This window comes from Corvus kubaryi, unplaced genomic scaffold (genome assembly GCF_017639235.1).
Source record: "Corvus kubaryi isolate FWS band 111438036 unplaced genomic scaffold, C.kubaryi_AGA036_p1.0 130, whole genome shotgun sequence".
Classification (NCBI taxonomy): domain Eukaryota; kingdom Metazoa; phylum Chordata; class Aves; order Passeriformes; family Corvidae; genus Corvus; species Corvus kubaryi.
The window spans coordinates 4220021-4243193 of NW_024580665.1; the positions used below are offsets into that span (position 1 = coordinate 4220021).

At 41.8% G+C, this 23173-nt stretch overlaps 1 protein-coding gene and 1 long non-coding RNA gene across 9 annotated transcripts in view; one reads left to right on the forward strand and one right to left on the reverse strand.

Moving 5' to 3' along the window:
* ACSL4 (acyl-CoA synthetase long chain family member 4) overlaps nt 1-9276 on the reverse strand; it is a 38632-nt gene extending 29356 nt beyond the window's left edge. For 5 of the 7 annotated variants that reach the window (XM_042029043.1, XM_042029020.1, XM_042029037.1 and 2 more), the window contains exon 1: nt 9172-9276. The gene's annotated coding sequence lies outside the window, so the exon portion shown is untranslated. The remainder of the gene's footprint in view (nt 1-9171) is intronic. The other 2 variants (XM_042029015.1, XM_042029004.1) reach the window with 1 other exon arrangement.
* A 51-nt stretch (nt 9277-9327) lies between these two features.
* LOC121665137 lies at nt 9328-20490 on the forward strand. Of its 2 annotated transcripts, XR_006016246.1 has the most exons (4): nt 9328-9654; nt 15115-15202; nt 19183-19281; nt 19741-20490. It is a non-coding gene; the product is annotated as an uncharacterized LOC121665137 (long non-coding RNA). The 2 variants fall into 2 exon arrangements; XR_006016245.1 differs by lacking the exons at nt 15115-15202; nt 19183-19281; nt 19741-20490 and adding an exon at nt 11002-12335.
* Nucleotides 20491-23173: the final 2683 nt, after the last annotated feature.

The window sequence follows — 23173 nt, forward strand, 5'->3', positions numbered from 1 at the left end:
GCACAGCAAACGTAGTTTCAGTTTCCAGTTTTATTCCTCTTGCCTGTGGCAATACATTTCATAAGGAAAGCACTTTTGACCATGTTGTTCAAACAGAGGAGCTCATAAAAATGCAGAAGTATTTGCATGCTTATGAAATAAGCAGATAATCCATTTTCATAATGAAAATTAAACACACCTATCAAACAAAGGCACAAAATCAAGGCTATCAAGTTCAGTATTGATTTACTCTAAGTAAATACACAATATGAATAAGCAGCACATAAAATTGCCTTCATGGAAAGTAATGTGCAAAATGACAAACTAATAGGATATTGTGAGCAGATAGAAACTACTCCATCCTTCCTACTTCTACATCTGGTGCAAAAAGACCACAGACACCACAAACCAAGATCTCTTCCTTCTTTTTAATTTTTCTTTATATTTTTGTATCACTTTGCTGTTAGTTGACGTTACCACTAACTGCTTACTCTTCTACATAACATTCAAAGCTATAGAAAATACTGTTGTAAAACTACATTTTACCTATACAGTATTGCAATTCTTTTAGTATCTGCATTTTCATTGTGTAAGAAAACCACAACAAAAAGTGCCATATTAGGAATAGAAAAGAGGTTAGAAAGGTTAGTATTCGAAGCAATTTTTAGGACACAACAGAACTTCAACAAATTACTTCACTGATTTGACATAAACATGACCTCAGTGTAAGTGAGACTCCAAATGAGAAGTGAACAGTGCAACAAGGGGGTTGGTTCCCTGAGTCTTCAAGTTTAGGCTCATGGCAGGTGACTGAATGCAGATCTGGACTGTGGTGATCTCACCTGGGCTGCACTGGCTGTTCCCCTGGGCTGCAGAGTCTGCAGGCAGCCGGTCACATACAACCTGTAGCTGCACAGGCTGTCTGACACCGCTCCCCATTCAGTGCCACAAAGTACCACTGCCAGAAGGAAGTGGTCACCTTGGTTTAGTTCTGCTGACACACAGTTCTGTTCTTTGCAAGAACTTCAAGTAAGCCTGAAAACAGAACTACAGCACAAAAAGGAGCTACTGCTGAACAAAGTAGCCTCTACCTATTTGTTGCTGCCCCAAGCTGTCCCCTCCTTTTGCCAGGAGCCAGAGTGAGAGTGTTGGCTGCAGCCTTTGCAAGCTTAGTGTGTCCATGGAGTGTATTAGTGGGGGAAAAAAAAGGCAACCAGCAGCTGTACCATGATATATAACCTCCTTTTATCTTTACCAAAAGCCAAAAAAACCCCAACTCAAGCCCAACCCCCATACCTAGACACTTTTAAAATTTATTGCAGATTAATTTTATACACTCCAAAATACTTTAATAGTCATAATTTTTTACTCGTGGAAGGTCAGGAGTTTGTAATCTTCCTAATCCAAAGTGGCTGTATGGTAGCTGGCTGCCAAGTTGTCAGCTTAAGCTATGAAACAAATGCCCTCATTCATAAATTTTTGGGATTTTGCTGTGAGCCAACCAACATTCAGCTGTGATACGCTGTGTCCAGCTCCTCAGACTGAACGGGCATATTTGAAATAGTGACTTTTCATAGGCTGCTCAACTCCTCTGGCTACCAAGACAAATAAGAGAATGACTCACTGTGTATTCTACTTACCATGTGCTTTAGGTAAACTGAACTTAATATTATGTTTTCCAAAACTATTGCACATATGATTGCTGGGGAGGAAACAACAAAGTACTCACTGGATCACTTAGACAAGATGAAGTGTTTCAGTAAATCTGATCAGTTACATCAATCTGCCTTTTTTTTTTTTTCAGACAGATACTTGCACCCTCTTACCAGCAAGGACCACACAGGTTCCATGTATTCTTACCAGCTTCCTTCAGCCCTGCCCACTCAACAGGACACTGACGTCAGCACACATTTAAATATGCAAAGACTCCTTCTGCTGTATGTGCTACCTGCCATAAATATGTGCAATAAAATGGTGAACTACAACACAGGGTGAAGTTAGAGCAAACACTCTGTAGTACCTGCCTAACTTGACAGCAGTGAGTGCTCTTTGTATTTCACTGTGAGGAACTGACAGTACTCGTTATTTACAGTCTAATGTTTCTCTAAATACATCCTTCTTAGTGTTCTTTTTGGTTCCAGTTGTACAGTGGCTCCTAGTGCACACAAACAGACCTAATAAATAAATTACTGTTTTGTAAATTATAACATCTCCAATCAAGACTTGTAGCCAGATAAGCAATCACTATATGAACACGAAAATGTATTTACTTTGAGAAAGTTCTTACATTAGCAAACACTGTGGAATAGGAGGCTTGCTATTGAGCTGAGTAAGCTGGATGGGCAACTCAGCTGCTCAGTCTCCAAAAACACAGCACACCTTTAGCTTTTCACTTTTTTCAGGCTATTCAGTGCATTTTATCCTGAACCACAAAAGATATCTCTTATGTTACACCTCCTATAAAAAATTCAAGCACAGGAATTAACAGGTGTGTGTGGAGAACAGAGAGATGATGGAATGAAGGACACCAGGCCCCTCTGGTGGCTACAGCAGGCTCGTGGTGAGAGCTGCCTGCACTGGGCATAGAGTCCAAAGGTCTGTAGCCAGGGGCCTTTGGGTGCCACAGTAGAACATGGACATGTTGGAAAACAATCACAGGAAAAGCTATCAGATATATCAGCACAGCAGTGTTTCTGTCTGTAAAAGCATCTGTGCAACTGAGGATAGTAAAAATTCACTTGCACTAGCACACTGTTGAAGCAAACCTAAAACAAGTGTTAAGGCTGTTCTTCCTGTGATACATGACAACGATTTTCTGGCAGCTGTGAAGGAAGTGCCTTAGGGCACACAGGTGCTCCGCAGAAATCAGTTATTTGCTTTGTATTTCTTTTCCAAGAACCTGAACTGGGAAATACAAAATAAACATGCTTAAAAACTACCAACAAAGAGGAGAATTTCTCTTTGTGGTATTACATACTTAGTATTATAATCTATTCAGTTCCTCTCTATGCCAATATTTTTCTTCTCTGAGCAGGATTTCTGCAATTAAGGCCCTTAAAAAGGCTTTAGGGTCACTTACCAAGAAGGACAGTTACACAGCTGTTTTAGGGGCTACTCTGACAATGAGCTGAGTAGGTGGATACAAGGGATGTATCAGTTACAGCAGTGCCAAGGTGAGCAGAGGCATGGCTAAAAATAACTATTTGGGGATGGGAGGAAATACTTCATGAAATCATCATCAGCATGTGGGTTATTGACTTTTTTTTTTTTGAATCGTGATGTTTAAAGGTCAAAAATTTCAGCACAGAAATTAAAGTGTTCAAGCTCTCACTCCCCAGTAACCCCAACCCCAGTGATGCCAAACCACACGTGGGTGTGTAATGGGCACTGCTGACAGCACCAGAGCCCAGCCATGCACCCACAGCACACTCACAGACTGCCATAGAAAAGCAGCAGTCAGTGAGAACCTTAGCTAAAGGCACTACTGCCACTCCAGTTACTTCTCTAAAGTTACATAGCAAACAGCCAAACAAACAGCTGTATAAACTGGATATTGAATTGCTGAAACTGAGCCACTGCATGTACAAAGGAAAATGTCAGTGAAGGTGTGGTGCAGGATGCACCTCTTGTAGCTTATAATGTGGCAAAAACAGTTAAAAAAAAAAAAAAAAAAAAAAAAGCTATCCTTTCACATTACTTCAATCCACTTCTGTGTCCCCTAGCATATAAGTGAATTGTGCTTAATGAATATGAAGTTTAAAATGCTATGCAATTGGGTGAAGTGCATTGCCAAGTGGAAAAAAGATCAGAATACACTATACTACTACTACTTTCCCTTTAAAATGTGTTGCACTGTCTTGTAAAATAGCTGAAAAACACCCAAACAAAAACCAGGTCAGCTGTACAGATCTAACAAGTACTTTTGCCAAACACAACCATTAACTAAATGTCAAAACTTTTACATGTTGAACAGGCTTATACTATAGCAAAGGAAGGGGGTAGGGTAAATGTGTCATCAACAGGTATTTTAAAAATAAAGCATTCATTTAAGTTTAAATCATTTTTTAAAAAGAAATCATCTGAACACAAGCATTTCTGTAACTGTCTTGGTATTGCTCACTTACAATATTACTTTCTGTAGTAAGGGGAGTTAGAACAGAACACCACTTCAGTGTCATTAAAATGATAATTCAAACATCTCTTAATTAGTACAAGCTGTAAGAGAACAAGTACTGGGATGTAATGTGCTATTTTAAGTCTGTCCTTGCAATGTTAACTTGTTTCTAATTTCAGAGTCTTTCAAGCATAGGTTATTTTTTAAATTGATATCTATATCAATATTCTACCTGCCATCATACACCTATGCTATAAAACATTCCTGATTATCAGTGTTTAGAAATAAGGGCATTTTCCCTGTACACTAACAAAAGTGATGAGCAAAAATCATGCGATGAGCTGCAGCATCATTACAGTTTCAAGTAAAACAGATGTGCATACAGGTCTTCTGCTCTGGGTTTTGACACTTAACAGCTGCCATTGCCAGACCAATGAATTTATAATAAGAACTTAAAAAGAAATATAAACCTGTAAGGAAAGTTACAAGTATGCTTTTAAAAAAAGATGCTCTACTGATGAAGCAGTAATGTACTATAAGGAATCAATAGTCACATCAATATACTTTGAAGGAAATCCCAGAAATCCTAGTTCATTAGTTTTGTCCTCACTGAACAACAGTGGTATTCAAGTATAACAGATTTAAGTCTCGGATTTAAAGTGCTAACTAAGGATCCACCTTGGATCACTTTAAATCCGAGACTCTTAATTCTGTGATAATTGGTGGATCACTTTATCTCTACCGTGGAGATAAAGATATCTCACCTTGAAGCCTGGTGAACTCCCAGATGTACAATATCCCTTGATTAACTGTACTATAAAACCCATGCAAAAATTTGTTTTTTAAAAAATAATTTCTCAATATCTAGGATTCCTTAAAATCACTTTACTGAGATGAAAAATACCCTTCGATTTCAGGGGCAAGTCCAAGAGCTTAGTTCTATCTGAAGCAAAAAAAAAAAAAAAAAAGGAAAACAATTCCTCACATCCTTCACATTACACGGCTGTTACTCCAAATGGAAAGCAAATAAAATGCACACTGACTTTTTGAAGCGGCAGCATTTGCTCCAACCTCAAATCCATCCTAAGCAATTCATGCACTCAAACTTTAAAAATCATCCATTATACAAACTGACTATCTGACAACATAATGGCTAAAGGAAAACACTTCCCATCCCTCCCAGTCCCATGCCCACAATCACCTTTCCTTGCTTGTTCTGTCCCTCCATTTCCCAACACTGCCCGTGCTATTTATTTCCTTACTTAAAAATGGTTCAATGTGCCTTTGAGGTTTCTGCTATATTTGGGATCATCTTAAATAACTCTCCAGACAATTGTACCATCAGGCCTTGCACTCAGACACTCCATGTATCACAGCTCTGCAGGCTCATGGCCTTAACCAACCTGGTTCTGGACATTGCCAGGGTTGGGGCATCCACAGCCCTCCTGGGCAGCCTGGGCCAGTGTCTCACCACCCTCACAGTAAACAAGAAGTTGATGCCAGCCCCAGCTCAGTCCTGACTCAGAAGCTACTCTGGGCTGTGGTGGCACAGGTCAGCAGCAGCACAGTAACCTGAACAGGAGACAGGCTCCCTATCTAGGGCAACAACAACAGCATGAGGAATTTCCACCCCCACCACTCATTCCTAACCTCTGTCTCACGCACTTGGTCAGGTAAATAATGTTATGCACACCTGGCACACAATCGAAGCTGTATCTTGATTATGAGTGCACTTCATATGCAGTACTAGGTAGGAACTGATAGCCCTGATAAAAGTGGGGCAGGGAAAGCAGAGCTGCTGTAGTTTATTTAAGTTCTGCCCAACCATTTTTGTTGATCCCAATGCAGATCACACTAGGTACTTTCTGCAGAGAAGGAAACAGACCGCAGCTCCTAGGCAATACTGGCCACTGGCCAAATCATCTTCCATGCAGTATCTTTTTAGCTCATGTCCATATAAAACAAGCAAAACCAACTCTCAGCTCCAGCGTGTCCAGGATTAAGGCAAGGTCCTCCCCATGCACCACTCAGACCGCAAAGAGTGGTGTGAGAAAGGGCCTTGGTGCTGTCAGGCTCCACAGGCACCAGAGATCATTGGAGAAACCCGTCACACCACTTCAGTGTGTGCTCTACTTTCAGTGCAATGCAGGTTATCCCTAGTGAGTGGCCACAGAAGGAGTAACCAGTGCTGCACTCAGCATTCACGTGCATGTGCCTACCTACAGAGCTCAACATTTTGAAGAAACATACAGCTTCTAGGAGTGCCAGCAGATTATGGGCAATCCGAATTTCCCTCCCCCACCAGCAGCAAAAACAATAATGAAACAAAAGCAACAGCAAAGTACTAATAATCCCTATCCACTGTAAACATAGCTCTACCAGCAGAGGAGGAATACTTTCTTAAGCTTCCCTTCTGTACAGCTAGCCTATTCCAAATAGAAATGTGAAGGGCAGCAATCCCAGTTACAGGGAGAAGAGGAGGAGACTTTAGAACAAAGATGAACACCAAAGCAGTCACTCTGCAGTTGCTCCAGAAGGTAGGAAAATTAAACAGCGTGGACAGCTTTTGAGATAGGCCTTCCACAAAAAAGGTTGAAGACATTGCACCATCTAAACAACAATCCAATCTATGAACAAATGGAACAAAACCATAAATTTTGTTTCTCAGGAAATTGCTTTGCTCCTTCCATGCAACTTCCCTCTCTCCTGAGAAAACAAATGCCCTGAAGCACAGTGACCACATGCTTATTTGCGTATACAATGAGATTTCCCTTAATGATTAACTCCAACTCTTTTTTAGTTTAAGTAATGCCTTACTCAGAAGGGTTTTCTTATAAATGAGCACTCATTCGTCATGTTAACTACCTAACTCTATTTATCATTAACTTCAATATATTTTGCATGTTTACTTCACTCAGGCTGCTGTTTGGTATTTAATTTGAGTATTAACTTCATTTACAACAGTGTAAAAGACTGCACCTATTTTATATATATAGATATATACCGTTACATCACCTGGCATATGTCTGTAACCAAAGCCTTGCCATAGTAGGTTGTTCCAAAGTGGTTCCTCTGGTTTTATAGAAGGGCTGAGGCATCGCCCTTGTGTTAGGAGATGTTGTCACCTGCTGAACTCTGCTAATTTATTATGCTGAAAATTTATAGCTGCTGCTGTTGGATTATTCAATGAGCAGCCAATGGGCAGTGCCATTGCTGGTGGTGCATGTTCCAGAGGGCATTAAAGGTAACACACGAGCGAAGTATGCATGAGATGCAAACACGTAAATAATGAACACCTCCCGAAACCCCCACCATAGCAGGCTCCGGGGGGACATCGTCTGTTTCAAGTTTATACAGTTCTTTAGTTTAAGACGACAATGAAGGGGAACTGGTAAATACAAAGAAACGAGAACTATGTTATAAATGCATTAAGTATTTTCCAAAATAACTTTTATGTGGAAATATTTAAGGCTTCTGTAGAATTGTATTAAAACACAAAATTTGTATGCATGCACAAAGAGCAGAAGAAATAAAACATGAAATCAAACATCCTTTCAGAGACTGTGGAACTTCACAGTTAGTCTGAGATGATAAATTCCAAAGATTCAAAAAGTATCACTTAAAGAAAAAAACCCATATGTTTCTAAGGTCTATCTGCAGCTTTATTTGCTCATCTTTGCACTTGAAATTAGCAAGGCTACAATTGCAAGGTTGTCTATAATAGTAAATGACACCACCAATCATATTCTTATTTCTATGCTGCAACACTCCAAGATGCAAAACATAACCAAGCAAGGACCAACATTATCCTTACCCTGACAATCATCTTTTACCACCATCAGGGACTTCAACCATCTATTTACTTTCTATAAAACATTCCTTGACACCAAATTTCTCTGCAACCTCCATCTATACTTACTGAGCATCCTCACTGAACTATTTTGTACTATCACTCCTTTTTTCCCTAACGTAAATGTTTCACATTTAATTTTTTTTCCCAAATGCTATACACTATAAAGTTAAATGCTACAATTATTTCATTAAGGGACTGGGCAAAGGGCAGCACTGAATCAGGAGAGGTCTGTGCAGCCAGGGTGGGGGAGCCAGGCAGTGCACATACACTTGCTTTTCAAATAAGCTTCAAAAATCCACAAAAGGGATGTTCTAGAACACCAAAAAGCAAAATATATCACAGGGGAACACGACAACAAAAATACTCAGCCAGTTTCTTGCTTTCCTTTAACAGGTGCTTTTGTGACGTCGAGCAGAGAAGCATGCGTTGAGCAGTGAATCACCTCTCCTGATCAGCATCAGCCCATCTCCCGAGCCCAGCCTCCTCCCCTGCATCCGGGCGGGGGGTGGGGGGGCTCTGGGGGCCGGAGGGCTCCGAGGGAGGCCAGAGCCCCGCCGAGGCACCGGGCAGGGCCCCGGGCAGGGCACCGGGCAGGGCCAGGGAGCGGCCGGGGATGAGTTCCCGCCCGGCGCGGAGCGGGAAAGTGGCGGGCGGCGGGTCCGGCTGCCAGCGGCAGCGACCGCGCTCGGCCCCTCGGACTGCGGGCGGAACGGGGAACGGCGAGAGGCGCCGGCGCTGCCCCGGAGCTGCGGGGAAGCCCTGGAGAGGAGCCCCAGCTCGGGGCGGCGCTGGGGCGGGCAGGGGCGCTCCCGCCCGGCTTCACCCCGGGCCGCCAGCACGACCCCCGCGCGGCACTTCCAGGCGGCCTTTCCCCGCCGCCACCTGCTCCGGGCAGCGGCCGGGCCAGCTCCTGCCCAGCCGTACCGGGGGCGCCGAACCCCGGCGCATCCTCTCGGCCCGTCCCCCACCGAGCCACGGCCCCGGGGACGGACCTGACCCCGTGTAACCCCCGCTCTTTCCCCGGCTGACCCGGCCGCCTCGGCCCCTCCGGAAGCCCCGCGGGCCCCCCTCGTGCGCGGGGCGACCCTCCCGCCCCTCGCCGCTCCCCAGATGCTGCGAAGGGGAAGCAAGGGGAGCGGACCGGCTCTGCCCCATCCCATCGCACCCCACTCCATCCCATCCCGTCCCCTCCCCGGCCTTCCCGCCGCGCAGAGCCCGCACTCACCCCGCCCAGCCCCGGCGCTGCCGGCAGAGATCACAACGGTACCGGCGACGGTACCGGCTGCTAAAATGGCTGAGGGCGCGGGGGAGGAGCGAGCCCCGCGCCGCCGCCGCCAGGGCCGCCCAATCCTCCCTCCCTCCCTCACTCCGCCACCGTGACGCCACCGGGGAAGGGGCGGGGGCGGCCGCGGACCCGGGCCCTGGTCAGTGCTGCCGGCGCGTCCCGAGGTGACCCCGGCGTTCGCAGGCTCATGAGGGAGTGACACGGGACCCTGGCCTGCGGGCAGAGCTCGGTTAGCGCGGCCCCGCTGGGGGCTTGTTACGGTTTCGAGGCTCACGGAACAGGCCGCGGGGCAGGCGGACCTACGGGCGCACGGCAAAAGCTACTCCAGGAACCCCAGCCCCGACCCCTGGGCACAGCCTCCCGGGCAGGCTCCAGCTGGAAGCAGCAAGGCCGCCAGCCCGGATCTTTCAGGCTGGAACAGAGGTTTGTAACCCAGTTTTGCCTCCTGACAGTCTGGAGACCACCAGGCCCAGTCGGAGGCCCCTTTGGTCTTTACTCAGAACACAAGAAACGGGTTTCAGCAGCAGTGCTGACGAGAGCAACTGGGATTACTCACAGTGCGGTTCAAAAAGCCAGAGGCTACAAATATCCCCATGATTCATGCAAGAGTTTGCCAGATGGTTTTAGCTGTTTTCGAGTCTAAGGCTTCTTCAGCAAAGAAGAAAATAACGTGCTTCTGACAACACCACTTCTTAATAAGAAGTGTAAGGGAAGAGGAAACATGCTATGCTCCATCTATGCCGAGCAGAAGTCCAGCAGGATCCTCCCCCGCCCCATATGGAGTGGGACCGAGTGTAAAAAACGAAATTGGCATACATTACTTAGTCATTGCTATATTTGGTAACAAGTTTGCTTCCATAAAAGACAACACCTTGCAGGAGGCAAAAATGTTCTGGCAACAACTGCATATGCAATGTGGATGTAATATTTAATAATTCTCAGAGAAGCAAAAAGCACATCACTTCCTTGGATAGAGGCTGAGCTGAATCACTGTGTGGGCTTTGCTGTTTGGACTTTATGACACTTGGGGCAGTCTGTTATACTCTCACTTTGTTTTAATTTGTTTCAAACCCCATTGTTTTTCTTAATGTTACGTCATCACTAATGAGAGAACCTGGATTGCACAAGATGCCCCAAGCCATATCTGTTTCATGCAGATTACCTTTTTGATCTAAACTCCCTAAATACTTAGAAAAGGTTGGGCAAACCAACTTGCCACAATTTTTTTTTTTTTTCCAACTAGAACACTGACACAGCCTATTTTCTAAATCTTTGTCATAAACAACAAATGGGCAAGAAAACCTACTTGTAATTTATTCCAGCTATTTTGTACTTCTTATAGTCTTAGATTTTGAATTAAGTGAGTATGTGGGTAAGGAAGCATGTCTTGTGCCTAAGCCAGCTGAAGCACTGGAATGGCCACAGTGGATAATGCTGTTCCCAATGAGGACTTCTGCAGCTTAGAGACCTTTAGCTAGAAGTAGCCTATTTCTGCTCTTGATAAACAATGGAAAAGAAATCCATTCTCTTTCTTAGTCCTATAAGCTTCCAGCATCTACAGCTTGATGTCATTACACAGTCTTAACTTCTTGCTGGGTGGAAATCACTTCTGTATGTTCCGTGCATTCTGCCTAGTATTTCCATATGATGTTCCCTGACTTTTGCATTCGTTAACCATTCTCTCTTCTCTCTCTATGCCACTCCTTGTTTTGCAACACAGATTTGCAACACAGATTCCTTGCATTACTACTGTATTCATCTCTCTTCTAGGCTGACAAGTCTCACATTTTCCAGGTGCAGTTTCACAGTACCTCTAACAAGTCGGAGCTTCCATCTCTCTGCTGCAGACTGAATGTCCTTGCTCCCACATGGATTTCAGGTGCTTCAGGTTGTGCACTTCTGCTGAGTGTAACTCTCCCTTGCCTCCTCCTTTATGCCCTACCTGCTGGAGATCTCACCAAGCCATGGGACTGCCTCATCAACCTCTTCTTAGCCCTGGACAAGCTGGCCCTGTGTGCCACAGGAAGAAGCTCTGTGGGGAACCCCAATGCCTGCACTTTTTATTGTCTGCTCCTGTCCCCAGGCCAGGCACCACTGACTGACATCCAGGCCTCAGTGGTGTTGTTGGGGATGCTCCACAAAATACTTTATCTGTTTCAGAAGGATGAACATCTAGGTCAAACTAATGATTTCAGCAAAGTTGGAAACAAATTTTGATTAATTACGATTAAGGAAAAAATATAACCTGCCAGGTTATCATTAGAATAGTGAGTCCAAAAATTATACTTACTACAGACAGGGTGTCCAGGTGAAGAGTCAAATACGACTTGTTTTGTTTGTGGAGGATTTAGAAAGAGGACCATGGGAAACCTTTCCTGCAGCTACAGGTATGCAAATGCCTGCCTGATTTTCATAGGATTTACTGATGTAGAATATGCTCTTTTGTTTGTCATAAGATACATTTTCATTTAAACCAGTTCTTTGAAAGACTCCAAACATTCTGTTTTGAAAGCAAAGCAGAAACAGATTTACTTGCTCTTTATAAATAAAGCTATGGTTAACTAGTAATTCCCTGAGGATGTATGATACTTCCAAAGGCTTTAAAACAGGAAGTTAAGACAAGGAAGTCTATGGTCAGGAAGCCGACATTCACTACAAGATGTGTAAAATGTCTTTGCAAACTTTGAGAGGAATCTTCAAACAAAAATTAAAATGATCCTTGTATAACAAAATGTCACAGTATCCTCAAAACCAAATCTGACTGAAAGGATTCTCGTTGTCTCTCGTGTTGCAACTCCTTTGTATCATTCCAGTAAGAAACACCCACCGAAGATCTCTGTGGGATGTGATGAGTGTAACAGCACTTCCCAGACAGTGAAGTCATTCTGTACTGACGCTGATTTTCAGCCTTATCACAGAGGTCAAAAGAAGAGAAAGGAATCTTGAGGAGAGGCTGAAGCCAAGGCCTAGAAGGTTTCTGTTTTTCACCCACAATTCAGTGCAAGCTTGAAAAGAGTAAAGAGCTTCTCACCTTGTTCCTGATATGAGGAAAGGGATTGCATAATCTTAGCACTTCTAATCTAAGTAGTAAATCAATATCTGGAGCCTTGTGGGTTGTTTATTTATGTTAGGAGCAGTGACTGATGAAATCAACTATTTCCTAAATACAATCCTGTTTTTCTTCACAGACTGTACAGTTAGAATCAAAACAACAGAAAACAAAATTTGTACACAAAGTGGGCTATTTTGGAGCAAGCAGTCTCCCAGAAAAGTTACCTGAATTTCGTCTCAGGCTGGTAAAGTTTTAGTGTTCCCCTTTTTGCACATTGGACCTCCACATGAACTCTGCCCGTCGGGAGTAACACACTTTTGTGCACTCCAGACCTTTTTAAACTGACTCTTGTGTTTTAAAAGAAAACAAAACCAACATAGCAGTCAGTCATACACATTTGGTGACACAAAGGCTTACTGATATCTCCAAGTAAGTGCATTCCAAGGAGGAATTTCCAGTGGGGGGAACTGAGGGATGGTTGTGAGTAAAGGGCAGCATTTTAAGAAAAGGGGCTGCTACCAAACGTATGAATTGATTTTTGGTGCTTTTTGTTCAAACTAGTTCTGTTCTTCCCTTAGTCTTATACAGGAAACCAGATTCAAAAATTATCTGCAAATCTGTTTATAACAGTTGTCAAAGAATAAAAAAAATTCTATATTTTTACATGAAAAATAAAAAACCCTTTGTTGTATCTCCATAATACTGGGCCTTTGGGGGAAGCAGCAGGGGGAATGTAGAGACAAAGTCTGATAGGTTCTCTGAACAAAAAACCTGCAATCAGTTTTGTTCCCCTGATGTACCCAAATATGACTTCTCACTTTGAGTCATTGTGTAGAAAAATGAACCGCAGCTTGCGAGCACTGAACATATACTTGCATGACATGATTAAATCATTGGTTTAAGCCCTATTCCATGTGTGAAACAGAAACACGTACCTGCTTGCAGACATAGCATTTGTATTTTGCAAAACCATCAGCTTCATTACCTGCTCAGATGTGCGCAGAGGTTAGAGCTACTTTGCTTTCCAGCAGTAATGCCTGACAGTAACACTCTGCCTGCTTAGGCTTCAAGACATCAGAGCCATGAGAGCACACATTTTCTGGTTTTCTCTTTTCCCTGATTCTTTCCTCCAAGTGGGCACTTAGTTATTTACTGATCTTGGGTCAAATCAGCACTCACAGGCAGTTCCATTGAGAGTGGTAGGGCTGCACACTACCCGAAGCCAAAAGAGAATGTAGTTCTCTTACTGTCCAGTTTATGACAAAATTGAAAAGCCCCACCTGAAGCAGGGCCTTAAAAGTATTAGATCACAAATAGGATGCAGTTTGGACCAGGAATTCCTGACTGAAGAGTACACATTTTAAGGAAGGAAAGCAGTATTGACAGATTTCTGCTATGTACCACAATAAATCTAGGGAAAGATGTGGAACTCTAAATTAAATTTTGTTGGTGCCAATAGTTACATGTCTTCTCAGCAGAACAATCAGTAGATCACCATAGAAAACAAAATACCTAAAAACAGACTTCAGAGGAAACTTTGAACAGCCATTGCAAAGAAGACTGAATAGTTAGCACATAATGAAATATGTTCTATGCCGCTTAGAGACATTCAAAAGAAAGAAAATGAAGTGCTATGGAAATGAAATGTTTTATTTAATTTTTCACAAAATCCAGTCTAAAGTGCATAACCACAGCTAACAGTAGTCAGACATACTACAAAGAGTCCATGAGATTAGGATACATCATGGCTAAAAATATGGCTAAAAATTGTCTTCTTTCAGCATGTTCCATACTCTTCTCACCAGGATCTCTTGAGTCTTACAGTTTCCTTTAAAGGAGTCATAACATTTTAAATATGGTGCCCTAATTTAGTATGAAACCGTTTGGGGAATTCATTAGAGAAAAGACTAGACTTCAGTGAGGACCTTGACCTCAATAGTTTCTCTGTTTACATATGTGATGGCAGAAGTTCTTGACAGGAACAGCAAGGTCAGCTCCTGATACTTTTTTCCGCAATTATTTTTTTCCATTTAGAGCCTAGATAGAAAAAGAAATTACTTGTTCCCCTTAACTTTGTTCAGATTTTTCATTTGAGCTCAATTTTTATAAAAATACGATACTCTTTTTAAAAAAGTAGCAGTAGTCCTAAGCACGTATGGTTGTGGGCTGGGTGCTGCTTCAGCTGCATTTCTGAGGAACATGGAACAGGGAAGAACAACCAATATCCTCTGTGGTGCTCCTGTACATGTTGTTCTCACAGGGAGCATTTGCATGTGCACGTATTCTTCTGGATTTGCACAATGAGAAGTAATGTCGGTAAGGTTAGAATGACTCAATTTACTGCTTATCTGTTTGTAGCCATTCCTGTAAGCCTAGGGGGCAAATACACATCAGTAGATTGCGTGAAGGACAGACATCATCTTGTGTCCAAACCATATTTTGGTGCAGAAAGGAGTACTAAACTCATTTTAGAGTAACTGGCTTCCTGTATAACAATTCACCTATTACACAAAGATTAAATGGTGTGTTTCTTCGGGTTTTGATAGTTTATTTCTTAAAGCAAAAAACCAAATCAACACATAGTCCTTAACACTGACAGACAGAACTCTTTTCTATACTTAATAATATAAAAACACAGCTGAGAGAAATTCCTAAAACTTATTTGGCGATAGACTGGCAATCTGCTTATATGGAAGCCTTATAAAGTCATCTTGTTATTGTGAACTGTGTTGTGTGATTTTTAGAACATCTGTTTCTATGGTTGTAAATGCCTATAAAAATCAGTACAAACTAATCCTGCTTTCATCAGATATACTTTCTTTTTGTTTCAGAGATTGCTGTGCCCGGAGGGTAAAATTATGGAGTCACAACAGAGAACTCTAGCCCAAGGACAGAAGTATTGCATATGCTTTAAAGCAAGTAGGTAGCCTTCAAGTACTAAAAATATTCTGTGCATCCTGTCTCAATTCCAGCAAGCCGCCAGTCTGCCCTGACTTGCTCCAGGAGTTCTGCTTCAGCTTGTTCCTGAGCTTGTAAGGGAGTCCTTCTACGACAGACTTGCAGCTTCCATTCTTTCATGATTTATGAGACACTGCACCTCTAAAAATCTCATTTACCCAGCTTGTCAAAAAGTCGGGATTTAGCTGGAATTCAAATTATATTCTTTTAATTCTGTCTTTGTGGCAAAGCTTCGAGTCATACCTTGTTTTTTCTAGCACAACCCCTTTCTTCAGAGGCTGATAGATCACTGCACTGTTTCCCATCAGCCCAACACAGTTACTTCCATAGCACTGTGGAACATTGAAAAAGGAACACAAATTCCAGGAGAAATGTCTTTTAAAATGTTATTTATGGACAGTTTGCAGTAGTGGTACAGACCTCTTCAGCAATTTCGACTATTACACTGAACAGTGTAGGAAACGTATATGATTATTTTTCAGCTGGTCACCTTTTTCAGACCCTTTAGGAGTCACCACAAAACATTCCCCACATACACTTTTACCTCTCCCATCCACTTAGGTCTGTATAAGCTCTTGCTTACATGAACAAAGATGCCAGAATAACAAGTTCCTACATTTTTAATAGCATTTTTCAGTCAACAGGTCAACATTTCCTTTTCACAGTAACTTCATTGCCAAAATCATTTGGGTCTAAATTGATCTGTTTCCATTCATAATATTTGTAGAACACAAAACATTTGTGCAAGAAAAAAACAGAAATGTCATATAAAGATGGGAAATGCAGCTTAATGTAAAAAAAAAGTATTTGAAATCTTACCTTAAAAAGTGCTTCCTGTGAGATGAAGGATTTGACTCAGCACTCAGATCTGTAAAGTAAAAGCATTTTTAATGAAGAGTCCAGGTGAAAGTCAGTCTATAATGCTGTGGTAAAGTTAACAAACAAACTCTTAAATGCTTGCGCTTGTAACATTGACTTCCCTTTTAGCATCCAAACAGAAGAGAATTCTACTTGCACAATCAGTTTGTCATATCAGTGGCTGCTACCTACTTGTACATGTTGTTCCTCAGGTTTACAATTAACATCATGTGTGCAAGAAATATTAATGGAATATGCTTCATTTACACAATACTTCTAATGACTGTGCTTTTGTTTCTGTCAGTAGTTCTACTACAGGTTAATTCCTGGAGTCAGTTATTTAATGTGACACTATATATGCAAATTGTTTGCAAAAAATACTTGTTATTGTTGTAGTAGCTACAGAAGAAGTAAATGCTTGTGAATGAAGCCGAGTTCTGAAATTCACAGGCCCTGGGGCTGGGGAGGGGAATGGTTGCATTGTAAAGTGTTCTCTGCCCCTGCTACTCTGGTACTCAGAGTCCAACACTGCCCAAAAGCAGACCTCCCTGTTATCTGCCATGATATCTGGCTCCACAGGCCAGCCCAGGTATCAGTATCAGACAGCTGACAAGTACCCTGATAACAGTTTCTTCTTGTTCAGATGAATAGTATCATTTACAGACCTATTTTCTTACCGGACAATGATACTTAAGAAAGATGATGCTAGGGAGTTTCAGCTTTAGCCTGTGCTACCTAGATAATTTAACTCCTTCATTGGTATTCAATGGAAGCATCCTCGCATGAAAGACTTGTAGCAGCTTGAGAAAATGAGAAGGCAGTGCAAAAATAGGCAGGGTAACAAAAGGTACATTATATCCACTAGACAAGCAGCCTGAGCAACTCCATCTCTTTCCAAGTTTTAGAATATTATTTTTCATTACTTCATCCACCTGTATTATCAGACCTAACAAGAGATGCCTTGCTTATCTCCTCATTATCAAGGATACAAACAGCACTAGGGCTGGTTTTCCTTTAGATGTTATTGATTAGCATTGACAGTAACACCCTTCAGGAGGAAAGGAAGGAGCAGCCCAAGTGTCAGCCCAGGACACCAGAGCACAGCAGTGGCAGCACCTTTTCTCCTCTCACGCACAAGTGAGGGTCAGTTCTGCCTGCAGAGGCTGCTCAGCAAACAGGTCATGTGCAGAGTGTGTAGCACAGGACCAGTGCTAGTTCTCAGAATTTAAAGAGTTGCTTAAAGCAAAGCAGTTACTTCTGTCTTTCTAAGAGGTTTTCACACTGGACTTATGCATGTTATGGTAAGATCTGAACTCCCCAAATACCAGCTACATGTTGGGCTGGCATAGTAAGTTCATTCCTTCTTATAAGCACACTTCTCATATTATAAGGAATTCTATAATTTGGAGGCAAAGCACATAATAGAACATAATTTCACTCTTTCCCCTTTTTATCTCTGCTGTCTATCAAAGTCTGTTTTATGCTGAGCATTTGACACAAACCTGCTGTGTCTGGAGAATTAAATGTTACACTGATGTTCACTTCCCTTCCCAGAAATGGCTGGCCACAGGAGAAAAGGCCTTTAGACTGAAATATTGCTGTGCAGAGTAAACCAGAATTCCTACGAGCAGCAGAGCTGACAAAACCTTCCAGGTTTTTCATAGACTTGAATCCCTAGCTCTTTTTCTTCCATGTATTCCCTGTTTCATAAGGATAACTTCTCATTGCTCAACTAATGCTGTTACTATAAAAGATCATTCAACATTATTCACCATTTCCATGCTAAACCAGGTTGCCATGTGACTGCACGTGAAAATCCTGTGTGTCTACAACTTTGACCCAATATCAAATTCTTATCAAAAAAGCAAATTTATAAGGTGAGACGCCCTTTCCTCATAGAGCTTTCATTGTCAAGACTTGAGTCTGTCCTAGTTATCCCGTGAAAGCAGCTTTATCCAATGCCTCAGGTAGGAATTTCAGATAACAAAACTCACCAACTTGTTCAAGTTTACTCACAAAATTAGATTTGTAAGCAATGCTACTTTTTCATCCTTCTCCGTATTTTGTATAATAATCTCAAATGTTACACGCTTTCATACTCTTCTGCAAAGTGCTACAACAGCACTTGAAGTGCATGGAGTCCTTGCAGTGCAAATGAAGCACTACAGACAGAAATTACACCCTAATTTCTAAGCATCTCCTTTTACTTTTGCTACTCATTTAATGCTAAAACTATAAATTAATTTCTGAGACTTGTTTCCAGTTTTCACTTTTTTTTACATAGCAAACCCAGCAAATGCTCAATGCTCAATGCAATTTCCATTACCTTACATCCCATGCACAAAATTTAGGACCTTTCAGAATTTATCTTGCAAATAGACATAATTATCTGGGGAAGTTATCACACAAAGCAAAGGAACAAGAATAGGTATTTCCACAGAAAAAAAGACTCCATGAGAACTGCAACAGGCATTTAATGAGCTCCAACTGACTTCAGCAGCACAGGGCTCTGTGCTTACTTGGAGGGAATCAATTTAGATGACTGAAATATTGTGAAATTAATCTCCAATATGACCCCACTGACTTCTCTGGTGCTACACTGGGCACAAGGCTGGCTCACATGCTATAAAAAGTGTTGGCATAAGCACAAGGGAGTTCAGTAAAAATGTTAGAGGATTTGTGATGAACAGGAGGCTTAAACAGTTTTAAACCAACAACGCAAGATTTAACTTTAGACTTATTATTTTTCTGTGGTGTAACTTAATGGCAATTCCTGCTAATACTGGATTAAAAAGTTTAAAATAAGCCATAATAAGCCATATTCAATATCACAGAAAGTCTACAGTAATAATACCAATTAAGCCTAATAACGATCTTAGTCTGTAGGTCTAAGACATTCCCCTGGGTGTTATGTGATACTTCAGCCAAATACTGAAATGTCCCATTCAGGCAAATAAATAGTTTTAGCAAATCAAGCATAAAATGCCTGCCACTAACCCAAAATAATGATAAATAAATGCGGTCAGGTTTTTATCTCATGATCAACATATTCCCAGAAGGATTACTGCTTTTTTTCCCCACAGGCCAGGTGAGGAAATGGAACAAGGATGTGTAATATTCAATGACATCATGGTTTTTAGGCCTGTCTGAAGACAGAATTGGTGCAAATCCATCTGGAGCTGGTAAGAGGGCTTTCTGAGAGTTATTATTCATGGTATCTCAAAGCAAACTGCCCCATTTGCAGAGAAGCTCTGAACCCCCTCCTCCTCCTTTCCCTAACACACCTTTTAAGATTCAGAGAAGAGAGGAAGGGGTAAGAATTACATTTCAGGAATTAAATTTCAGAATCTGCTAGAGAATTTTACATCATTGGTTCTACAAACTTTAGACTACTACACTCCTTACAATTTAGCCAAAATATTTCAGATTATTCAGGCCATTCAATATCCAAAAATGCATTGTGGGAGCCTCTTGCTTCTGCTAACAGGCAGATGTATTGGGGTGGCTGTGGAGCATTACTCAGGCAAACTCAAGAGTTTGATTACTTATTTTATTTTGCTTATTTTGATATTGTATTGACTCAACTTGAATCTACACCACAGGTCTCAAATTGCTAGTGAGTTTCCTCATTTTATTTTCAGATTATCTTCCCTTGAACTGCTCTGCCTTTGTAGTATGGCAGTGACCAATGGCACAGGTAATCTCCACTTCTTTGCTAAAAATCACCTGCTTCCAAGAAAGGAAAGGATGGCTGTTTAATAGCAGTAACCACTCCAGTTCTGGAAGCCTGACTTTTCCTCCGAGGCGCAAACCAGGCTAAAGCCAAGCAGGACCAGGGCTGCCACCTGCTGTGCAAGTTTAATTTTTGTTCTCCATTTCAAAAGCGAGTAATTTTGTAACAAAAGGTAAATTGAAGGATGTGGATGTCTAGCCTGATTTCCTTCATTAAATTATCCTCTAGAGGAGAGGAATTTGACACGTGGTAATAGGGAAAATAACGTCTTGAAGCACAGGCGTGTTCACTAGTGCACACTCATAGGGTCTGCAGGCAAGATCACAGGGGTAGGTGCCTCACCTGAGAAGGTCACACACACCTGCTCTGTGACCTTAGTTCATGTGGGTACTGTCTACATGTGTACAACCCAATGTACTTCAACGTCTACAAAAGAAATATCTCAAAATACCAACTCCTGGGGACATTTGAACTGTTTGATACAGCATGTGAATGAATGCATAAGAACTATCTGCAACCCTACAGATAATACAAACTTTCTGCTAAATGTTCACCAAATTGCACTTGTCTTCTTGACTGATGCTCTCTTTCCTGTTGGTTTGGGCTTTGTTTTGGTTTTTTTAAAGAAAAGCAGATTTTATATAGATACCAAGTATTTTTAAAATATCCTTGTTTCACTTACATCATTTGCAGATCAGAGAATCTCACTGCACTACAGAAATAGGAGAAGGCCTGCACTAGTATTGTGGTGAAGACTTTAAAGAATCTTTTAATGAGAAAACTGTACCTTATTCTGCTTGTGTGGCTGAACCTCTAGAATTTTCTTTGCTTATCTAGTGGCCATTTGTGCTTTTTGGACTTAATAAAACAGCAGCAAGCAGATCTGAAAAACAGGAATAACATGAAATGTTTCAAGCTGGAATATAAGGATTTTTGTTCTTCTTTCCCCCTTCTTTGTATAATTTTTTCAATGACATGCTCCTGGAGCTCCTTTGAGCTTATGTGCCCACACTATAGTTTCAGCTTATCCCCTTTTCTCTGCTTTTAGTAAAGAAGGCTTTATAGAAATAATTTGGGCACATTTGTTCACCATTACTTAGAGTTCTAAACAGAAAAATCTGTTGCTGAGCACATATCATCTGCTGGGTAACAACCTGTACTGAGTACCATAGCACTGACCTCCCATCTGGGCAAGAAGGTATTGTGTCAGGGTTGGGACTGTGGAAGAAATCTTCCCAGTAATCAGCCAGAGGAGAAAACTCAGCCCCCAGCTCTGAAGCATGTGAATACCATCAGCCAAGCTGTGAAAACACTCACATGTACACAAGCCATGAATCCTGATAAATATAGAAAGTTCTGTGGTAAATATTTTCAAGATTTATGAAAAAGTCTAAGAGGGGCTGAGCTATCTGTAAATCACAGACCTGAAAAATGTTTGCATCCCCTGTTCTATTACTGGAAACTGTTAGCAACCATCCACTGATGTGGGATGAATAAAGGAGCCAATGACTACATGATTCATCTGGATACCAAGATGAGAACATAAGCTGAGATATTAAATCTGCACGAGATGCACATTTTCTTATTTCCTTCAAACACTGCACTACATTGGCCTCAGCAAATAATACAGCCCCCCCTGCACCCCTTATATTTAAGCACCACCTCCTTTACAAAAAATGCAATCCTTACATATTTCAAGAAAACTTAGTTCAAGTTATTGATCAGTAAATTTCAGTCCAGTGATTGCTGCAGTTTAGAGCTAGTTCCTTTCTACCCATCTCATCTGAGAACTACAAAACCTATTTCACTCTTTCAGCTCTAACATGAGAACAGAATTCCTGCCTTCCTTCCTGCAAATGCTGACACCTTTTCCCAACCTCTGTTCTATCAAAATACTTTGTGTGCCTAGGCTCCTGCCAAGCTCTCAGTGACCACATGGCCATCATCCCTTTTGCAGAAACAGGCACGTATTCTTGGAATTTAAAATAAATCTCCCTTACAGAAGAGTATTGTGTCTCATTCAGGTGCAGCATGTATTGTTAGAATAAAACTAGTTCAATTCATAGAATAATAGAAACATAGAATCATAGAATGGCCAGGGTTGGAATCTTACTCCTTCCACTAGACCAGACTGCTCCATCCTCACAGGAAGAATTTGTACCTAATATCTAATCTAAACCAGTGCTTTATCAATTTAAAGCCCTTCTTCCTTGTCCTGTACTCCATGCCCTTGTCAAAACTCCCTCTCCACCTCTCTTGGAGCACCTTTAGGCATTGAAAGGTGCTCTAAGGCCTCCCTGGAGCCTTCTCTTCTTCAGCCTGAACGGTCCCACCTCTCTCAGCCAGATTAATAATAGTAATTGTTACTATTTCATTTCCTCTGTGTAGAAAAGTAGTCATAGCAACATTCTCAAGGGGTAATACAACAAAACTTGTACTGCTACTGAAAGTAAAGTGTGTGTGGGGGAGTTATTTTATTAGTTAGCGTTGGAATGAGAATTTCAGGGGGTGACCAACCACCAGAGGGCTCGCGGCTCCTCCCAGGCTGTTCAACGAAATGGTTAAATAAACCTTCTATCACAAAGCACTTAAACATGACCTGTATCCCGTGTGAGGCTCCTACTCTTTGTGAAATGCAGTAGCTTGCACAGAAAACATGCCAGTATACTCATTTTTTCTGCAATAACTCATTAAGACACACTAGGACATGCCTCACCATGGTCCTTACCACGGGCTGCAGGGGAATTTCTGCTCCAGCACCTCCTTCTTCACTGACCTTGGTGTCTGCAGCTGTTTCTCTCACATATTCTCACTCCTTTCTTCCACTGCAGTTGCACGGGGGTTATTTCCCCTTCTGAAATCTGTTATCCCAGAGCTGTTGTCTCCGTTGCTGCTGGGCACAGCCTTGTCCAGCAGCAGGTCTGTGCTGGAGCCAGCCAGCCTTGGCTCTGTTGGACATCAGGGAAGCTTCTGGCAGCTTCAGAAACCACCCCTGTAGCCCCCTCGGCTACCAAAACCTTGCCATACAAAGGTATAAGAGCAGCCTTTTGGTATTTTAAAGCATCTAATTTCATGGGTTATGTTCACAGAAATGTTCAAATGTGTGACTGATATCTGTGCATGCTAATAAATGACGGGAGGGTCTAACAGAACCCAGGTTTGGCTCAGAAATCTTTGTGGAAAATGGACACTGCTTGATCACTGAGGTATCCAACACCTCCTTCCCAAATATCACAAGACATAAAAATACACAGTGATAACACAATTATACGACATAATAGACCTGATCACATAATATTCCATGATAGAATGAAATGACACAAATTCCATACAACTTAATT